Source organism: Gadus chalcogrammus, chromosome 2, assembly GCF_026213295.1.
Source record: "Gadus chalcogrammus isolate NIFS_2021 chromosome 2, NIFS_Gcha_1.0, whole genome shotgun sequence".
Taxonomy (NCBI): domain Eukaryota; kingdom Metazoa; phylum Chordata; class Actinopteri; order Gadiformes; family Gadidae; genus Gadus; species Gadus chalcogrammus.
Window position 1 is genome coordinate 17,492,262 of NC_079413.1, and position 7,802 is coordinate 17,500,063.

General features: G+C 49.2%; 1 pseudogene; it reads right to left on the bottom strand.

Annotated features, from left to right (window-relative positions):
* Window positions 1–697: 697 nt before the first annotated feature.
* The window catches only part of LOC130402113 (adhesion G protein-coupled receptor E3-like), a 34,586-nt pseudogene continuing 27,481 nt past the window's right edge, over window positions 698–7,802 (bottom strand).

The window sequence follows — 7,802 nt, forward strand, 5'->3', positions numbered from 1 at the left end:
GTGGACGGACTGCCCAGCATTCACCCACTGGGTTCCACAGGAGGACACCAGTCGATGGAACCAGCTGAGGTCCTGTGCTGCAGCCCACTGGTTCCTTAAACTCATTCAGGTGAAGAGCTTTGGTTCTCGCCGCTCTCTGCTCTGTCTCCAGCGCTGTGATCTCCCCTTGATGGAGGCCACAGAGGAGGCGGGGCATGGAGGAGGTCCTCCAAGGAGACCTCCTCTGAGAACTTCCTCTGGTGGGAGCCCTCCATCCAGCACAGTGTATGTATCGATGTCAATCATGGCCCCGTTTCACTACCGATCATCCCTGGAAGGAGGGATCCCCACTCACTCCTTCTCAAGATTTCTTCCTCTCTTATTAAGAGAGTTTTTTCTTGCCCTTTGGGAGGCTAGGGTCAGGGGGGTGTCCTATAGATATACGGCCTGTTAAGCCATTTGCGACTGTACCTGGGATTAAGGGCTTTACTAATGAAATGTAATTTATAAAATTGAATTCCCATGCAGCGCTGACTCTGATTAACTGGACTTCATGATCCCTGCTAGCATCATGTTCTCTGTCATCTCTAAGGCTGTTCCTCCAGAACAGGCTGTGAAGGTGATCGATCCATGTGGGATCTCCCTGAGTTGATGTAAAATAGGTGAACGTCTTGTTCAATTATTCAAAACTCAACAGTCAAGCGATTTTGTTGTCTTTACTCATTAATTATTTATGATAAGAAAACTGGTGTTACAAGAAATGTAATTCATTGCTATGAGAAAAAGACATACAAAAGAGACAAGTAACCGTTTTTTCCTAGTGTTCTACATGTTTTATCGAGACTTTAAGTCATAATTGTTTACATCCATTGCTTTCCTCTTAGTTCTCCTCTTCTCGACATCACTTATTTTCTTGCTCCTCAGTGGCGTCCATGTTGTCTGAACCGGAATGAAAGTCTTTCTGAAACGGGGAATCAGGATGTTGGTTGGATTATCACAGCACAATTGTAACAATATAAATTGTAAAAAAAAAATCAATGTTCCGTTATCTTCATCATAACATAACCTACTTTGTGTTGATGGTTGAACGTTTTTCTCAAGATATAAAATAGGTACAATAATCATTACAAACAAAAGATTTTGAAGGATATTTGGTATATTTCCTTAATTTGAAATGTCTAAATGTTTCTTCTATTTCATTTCTACTGACCGCCAGAGGCGGTGTTTTAGCACTGGATGTTCCATCTCGCGCATGCGCAGGTCGAGTAATTATACCAACAAAGTCACCTGTGACACTAGCCTGGCTCCGCCCGCCTAAGTACTTCCGCTCAATTTGAATTTCCCTTCAGTACTAGGTCTGGACCTGCTGTATGTAATTTGGTTTTCTGGCGCCGCCACAGCGGCGCCCAATCAGCAAACAGAGGGTGTGTCTGAAAACAATGACGATAAAGTCGTGCGCCAGTTTGAGTTGTTGGTCGGTAGTTGATTTACAATGTGCAATTTTTACCTGATAAATTAAATTAGACGAACAAAACCTGCAGCTGTCGTTGACGGACATTTTCGTGCAGACGCGCAAGGTGTTTGGTTTGTGTACAACCTGCGCGTGATTCCCGGCGCATGACATACGTCACAACCAAACGTTAGCGATTGGTTATGGCAGATCCAGAGTGGCACTGGGCAGATCCAATCATTTTAAACTTCAACAGACACCCGCCTTCAAGTGTGTTAACGTTTGTCAATTGATTAGGTCCAGACTCTCTGTACAAATGAAATGAAGTGAAGTACGAGAGTCTGGTAGTACCAGGCTACTGTGACACCTGGGTGACCCGAGAATGTCTATGTATTCCGGAAGTCACCAGAGGGTCTGTTGCGTCTATCTTCTTGCGGTAGCGGACTAGCAGGACACACAAACATTGTTTGTTGTAAGATACCATATCAGCTTGTCGCAAGTAGCCTTGTAACCCACGGACGGGTTGGTGCCTCGATTTGACTTCGTCCACCAAAGGCTGCGACTTGCAATTTGTTCGATTTCGGCTGCGGCCAGGGGTGAGTAAAGTGTGTAGGCTACGCGTAGCCGTCGGCTAGCGCGTCAACTGAATTCAACTTTCCACCTTTGCTTTAATTTGCTTAGAGCATTAGTCGGCGGGTAGTTTTCAGTCGCTGTCTTATTCTTTCGGTCTCGCACCGTTTCTCGTGCGCTTTCGCCTAAGTCCGGTTGCTCATTTGTATGCTCGCCAGTGCTGGGTTTGGGGTCCAAGCCGCCGTAACTGTATTTTCCTAGCCTGTATTTAGCCGGTTGCGTTCTTTGATTTGATCGCCAGTGAGTGGCTTGGGGTTTCAAAAGTCGCCGTCACTGTATTTTCCTAGCCCACTGATTTTCGGGCGAATAGTTGCTTGGGTGCTCTCGCCTGAGGCCTGATTGCCTAGCCTGCACTAATTGCTCTCCGGTGGGCTGCTTGGGTATCCAAGGCTCGCCGTCACTGTGTTATTGTCGGGGTGTCGCGTTGTTGCTCGGGTGCTCTCGCCTATAGCTTGATTGCCTAGCCTGCGTTAAATTGCTCTCCAGTTGGCTGCTTGGGTTTCAAGGCTCGCCGTCACCCTGTTATTGTCGGGGTGTCTCGTCGTTGCTTGGGTGCTCTCACCTATAGCTTGATTGCCTAGCCTGCGTTAATTTGCTCTCCAGTGGGCTGCTTGGGTTTCAAAGGATCGCCGTCACTTTGTTATTTTCGGGGTGTCGCGTCGTTGCTCGGGTGCTCTCGCCTAAAGCTCGACTGCCTAGCATACTAATTAATTTACTTGCAATTCATTTTTGCTGACATGTTTAGCACCCATAATGTGTCACCTTCATGGCCTCCCTGCAGGCGGAGGATGGCCATGACCATTGCCCTGCATGTCTCGGGGGTAAAATATGAGGGAAGCAGTGTCAGATAACCCATGCATGAACTGTAGTTTCATGCCTCATACACTGAGGCTAGCTAGGTTGGCTGAGGTGGAGGGCGGACCAGGGTTGCCGCCTTCGGGTCTTGGTCCTAGTGGCACCATGCGCCGTACCTCGGCAGCTGGGGTACCCCCCGGGAAGTCCCGTAAGGTCGTCAACTTGGCAAACCAAGTGGATAAACTTTCGGATTAGGTTGATCAGATTAAAACCGTCCTACAGAACCTCCAGCCAGCTCAGGGTGTACCAGCCGCGCAACCTACTTATCCAGTGGATGACATGCTGTCTACAGCTGCGTCCTGTAGTCTCTTTACAGAGGAGGAAGAACAAGGGGTCGACGACGTAGCGTCCTTTGTCTCTCAGGCTTTCTCTCAAGGGTCTCTGGGCGGCTCGGCTAGAGGGTCCGGCCGCGACACTGTTAGACCAGCCGTGCGAATGGCCCTGGCAAGACCGGGTTTAGATGAAGATCCTGTTTCATCTGCCCCTGTGAATGCCTTTTTTCCATACTACATCGCAGAGCTACATAGATGCTGGCCAGACTCAAGGGCTCTCTCCCATTACACTAGTGATAGCAGAGTTCTAGCAACTACGGCCAACGCTGATACTTATGGCTTGGACCGGTTAGCTCCGATTGAGCCTGCTATTGCATCCCTGGTTGTCTCCCAAGACGAGGCTCTGAGAGCCGATGCCCTCGGCCCAAGTGCCGGATTACAGATGACCTCCTTAAAAGGAGTTACAACATTGCTGCCCATGTGGGACGTCTTGGGAATTCGCTTTCTCACATCGTTCTTGCGCTGTCTCAAACTATACGGGGGTCAGGTGCTGATCATTCAGCACAGACCCTCAGTAATGCTTCACTGCAGACTTTTGCGTATATGACTAGGGAGCTAGGCAGATTAATGTCAACTGTTATGTTGGCACGCCGCCAGGTTTGGCTAGCGCAATCGCCCCTGTCGGAGATGTGTCGACGGACCCTCCATTCTCTTCCAGTGATCCCAGGCCAGACGTTCGGGCCAGCTGCTCTTCAGGCCCTGGAGCGAAGTGTACAGGTTGGCCAGGCTAGCCAGCAGTTTGCTAGCTTATGGTGTTCACCTCTGCTTCATTCTAGGCCGGGGATCTCTGCGGTACCCCGTGCCAATAGCTCTCAACCGAGTTCAGGTGGAGAATCGAGGGGCCAGCACTTCTCAGCGCAGGTTGACCAGCGCTGTAGCACTGCGCCACGGGCAGCATTTCAGGCGCCAAGAGGTCCGGCGCCCAGCCGCCGCCTCCCCCCAGGGCCCCTAGGGGCTAGGGGGGTAGGTACTGAAGTTCAAGGGCCGGTTGTCGGACGCTTTTCTCAGCAGCACCTGAGCTACTGAGAAGCATAGAGCATATGTTGAAGCGACACCCAGCTTCCGTAAGACGGATAACCTCTTTGTCTGTTACGGGGCTGCAGGAAGGGGGCTGCCCTGTCGAAACAGAGACTCTCCCACTGGATTGTGGATGTGGTCTTGAATGCATATAGAGCACAGGGGCTCCCCGGCCCTTGGCCGTTAGGTGCCACTCTACCAGGAGTATGGCTACATCATGGGCTGCCTTGAAGGGGGTTCCACTTCAGGACCTTTGCTCCGCGGCTACATGGTCCTCATAATGTACGTTTGCCTGATTCTACAGGGTAAATGTCGCTGCTCCTTATCCTGTGCCGACGGCTGTATTGTCGATTGCTTCGAGCCCTTAATTGGTGAGCACTCTTCTTGACCTTTTTGGTATTAGTCATCCAGTGCTAAAGCACTGCCTCTGGCGGGCAGTAGGAATGAAATAGAACAATAGTTACGTTATGTAACTACGCTTCTATGAATTCCGGAAGACCGCCAGAGTTCTCTGTCACTCAGACTTCTAGGGTCACCCAGGTGTCACAGGTGACTTTGTTGGTATAATTACTCGACCTGCGCATGCTCGAGATGGAACATCCAGTGCTAAAGCACCGCCTCTGGCGGTCATCCGGAATTCATAGAACCGTAATAACATACGCAACTATCGTTTAATTGAGTGTCTACACACTCACCGCTGCTCCAGCGATTCCTGACTTCCCGAATGAGCAGGACAGCCATTTGATGTACTCTCCCCTCACCTTGGAGGTATAACAACATAACATGGATTAATAATGAACTAACCGAATGACTTAACCGAATGAGTGTTAAAGTGTGACAACAATTGTGTATTTTCAATATTTGTATTAACTCATAATACTATAACTGCTTATCATATCACCATTATAAATATACTATTTGGATAAGCATTGTCCTGTTCTTACTGTCCTGTATAAAGATTAACCATAACAAGTGTTCCTGATTTAGACCCACCTCCTTGTTGAGCAGACAGTGCACGATGAAGAGGAAGGTGCCCTGCTGGGAATTGAGCAGGATGAAGAGCACCTGGAAGAAGAGGTTGGCCTGGTACAGGCCCAGGATCCAAGTGCAGCCCAGGATGACAGACTGGGCCAGGATCTTGAACACGATCAACCTGCAGAGACGTTGAAGAGAGGGGGATCAGGGACAGGGCGCCCCCTCTGGACCAACCACGTTACTGCACCCTCGTTGGCTGGAATAGTTCCAGTTAATGTAATGACAGACAGATGGAGAGAACAGAGTGTGGTTGAACCTGGTGTCCTTGGACTGCGACACGTCACTCTTCATGCTGGCCAGTGTGGGCCTCAGGCACACCAGGGTGGCACAGAACAGCACCAAGTTCATCTTCAACAACACAAAGGCACATTTTAGAGGAGCCCATATGTTAGCCTACAGCATTATCTCTAGGGGATCCTGGATTGGGCAAAGAGGATCAGAGGACCACTCATGCTGGCACACCACCCCAGCACACACTTTAGAACGTTGGCCAACATCTATTCAAAATGTTGGGCAAACCTTCAGCTGACAACTGAAGGAACAAGGAAAGTAAACTAAAAACATGCTTTGCTGTCAACTGCTGTACAGAATACAAAGTCACTGGTTGCTAATGCTACATGTCGATTAATGTCCCATCTCACAGTGTAACAAAAAAGACAAATACAAATAAAGCCAATGTACTCACACCAAGGAGAGCGACCACAGGCCCTGTCAGAGCCCAGTTGAAGCTGCGTTCTGTTGATAGCCAGCACCTACAGTTATGAGAAAAAAGTGTGTGTATGTTATATATGTACATAAAGGTACATATGGTCAGACGGGTGTGGGTCACTGGCAGTGCTACTCACACTTGTGAGTCTGTGGCACCATATCCATCAGAGAATACCGCAGCAGACACGCCCAGAATCACAAACGGTGCGCCATAGCCAATCAGGTACAGCACTGGTGTGGGGAGGCCGTCCCTCTGGATGACCTGGACCTTGGAAAGTCTCCGGACCAGCAGGAAGAGCTGCAGGGCCTCCAGGAGCATCCAGGAGAAACTGGCCAGAATCAGGAAGTGGAGCACGCCGGCCATGACTTTACAAGCCACCTACAGAGACGACCAGGTTCAAGGTAATTAACCGACCCTCCTCTATGCTCTACATCCTCCCTACATCCTTATCTGTCCTACCTTCCTATGCCCTCATATCCGAGGGCCTACCTTCCTATGACCTTTTCTTATATGACCTAACCTTCTACGGCCTTGCCAGTTGCAATTGGTTACAGAAGTAACAAAATAAAGATTTCAATGTCAACAGAAAAAGAGGTTGACCAAGTCTGGACCCTGGCTTGCTTTTGCGTCAATGAAACATTTTGGTCAGGCCTCTTGTAAAAAGTAACGCTAATAAGGCAATTCCTTAAAAGGTAAGGTTGCCCACCCTCCCCTTACACTCTAAGAATGCCCTCCCCACCACTCATTAAATCCTAAGAATGCCCTCCCTCCAATTCAACACTAAGAATACCCTCGCCACCTCTCATTCAATACTAAGGTTGCCCTCCCTCCCATTCAACACGAAGAATGCCCTCCCTCCCATTCAACACTAAGAATGCCCTCCCTCCCATTCAACACTAAGAATGCCCTCCCTCCCATTCAGCACTAAGAAGGCCCTCCCTCCTAGTCAACACTAAGAATGCCCTCCCTCCTAATCAACACTAAGAATTCCCTCATAGTATCATGAGGAGAGCATATATCCTCCCAGGCGGTGGATCTGTTCCCCAACTGTGTGAACAAACACCTTATTGTCAACGTATCGGTCCATCCAGAGCATCAGGAAGTGGGAGGAGGCGAGACTGATGCAGAGGTGCAGACGGGCTGTGTTGTTGATCTTGGCGTTCCAGCTGCACAGGAGGAAGGTCACAATGGCCAGTGCGAAGAAGAACAGGCCGATGGTCACACACACTCTGTTCAACCACTCCAGGAAGGGGTCCTCTGGAGGAGGCTGTTGAGGAACAAGACAAGAAAACGTGAAGCTGGTGAAAATATCGGGAATGGATCGGTCGATAAAATCGTCACCGCCTCTAAGTTGGCCCGAAAACCACACTAACAAGCTGTCTGCTGATCGTTTGGTCTGGAGGGATCTAAGTGCTGAGAGATTGGTTTGGATTGTTTTCATTCACTCTTTTTACCAATGTGTATCTGACAGAAGTCCCTCTCTCTTGCCAGTGATGCAGGGCTGGGAGGGTTGTTGGCAGAAGTGGTGATGTGGTTCATCTGTGCAGGTGTGGCCTACAGGCTGAACTTTGACAAATGTTCTCTCTGACTTCAGGGATTGAGATCTCTACTGTAAAACCGATTGTTTTATTAGCGACCTGTATTGTATTGGTATATGTCACAACATTGGAGCAGTTTCTGCATCAAACAAGCAGGCATAGACCCCTGTCCTTCCTGCTCCTGTGGCTCTCTTGAAGAGAATACACATCTGTCAGCTGGAAAAGACGGCGTCCACAGAGAACACAGAAGACACACA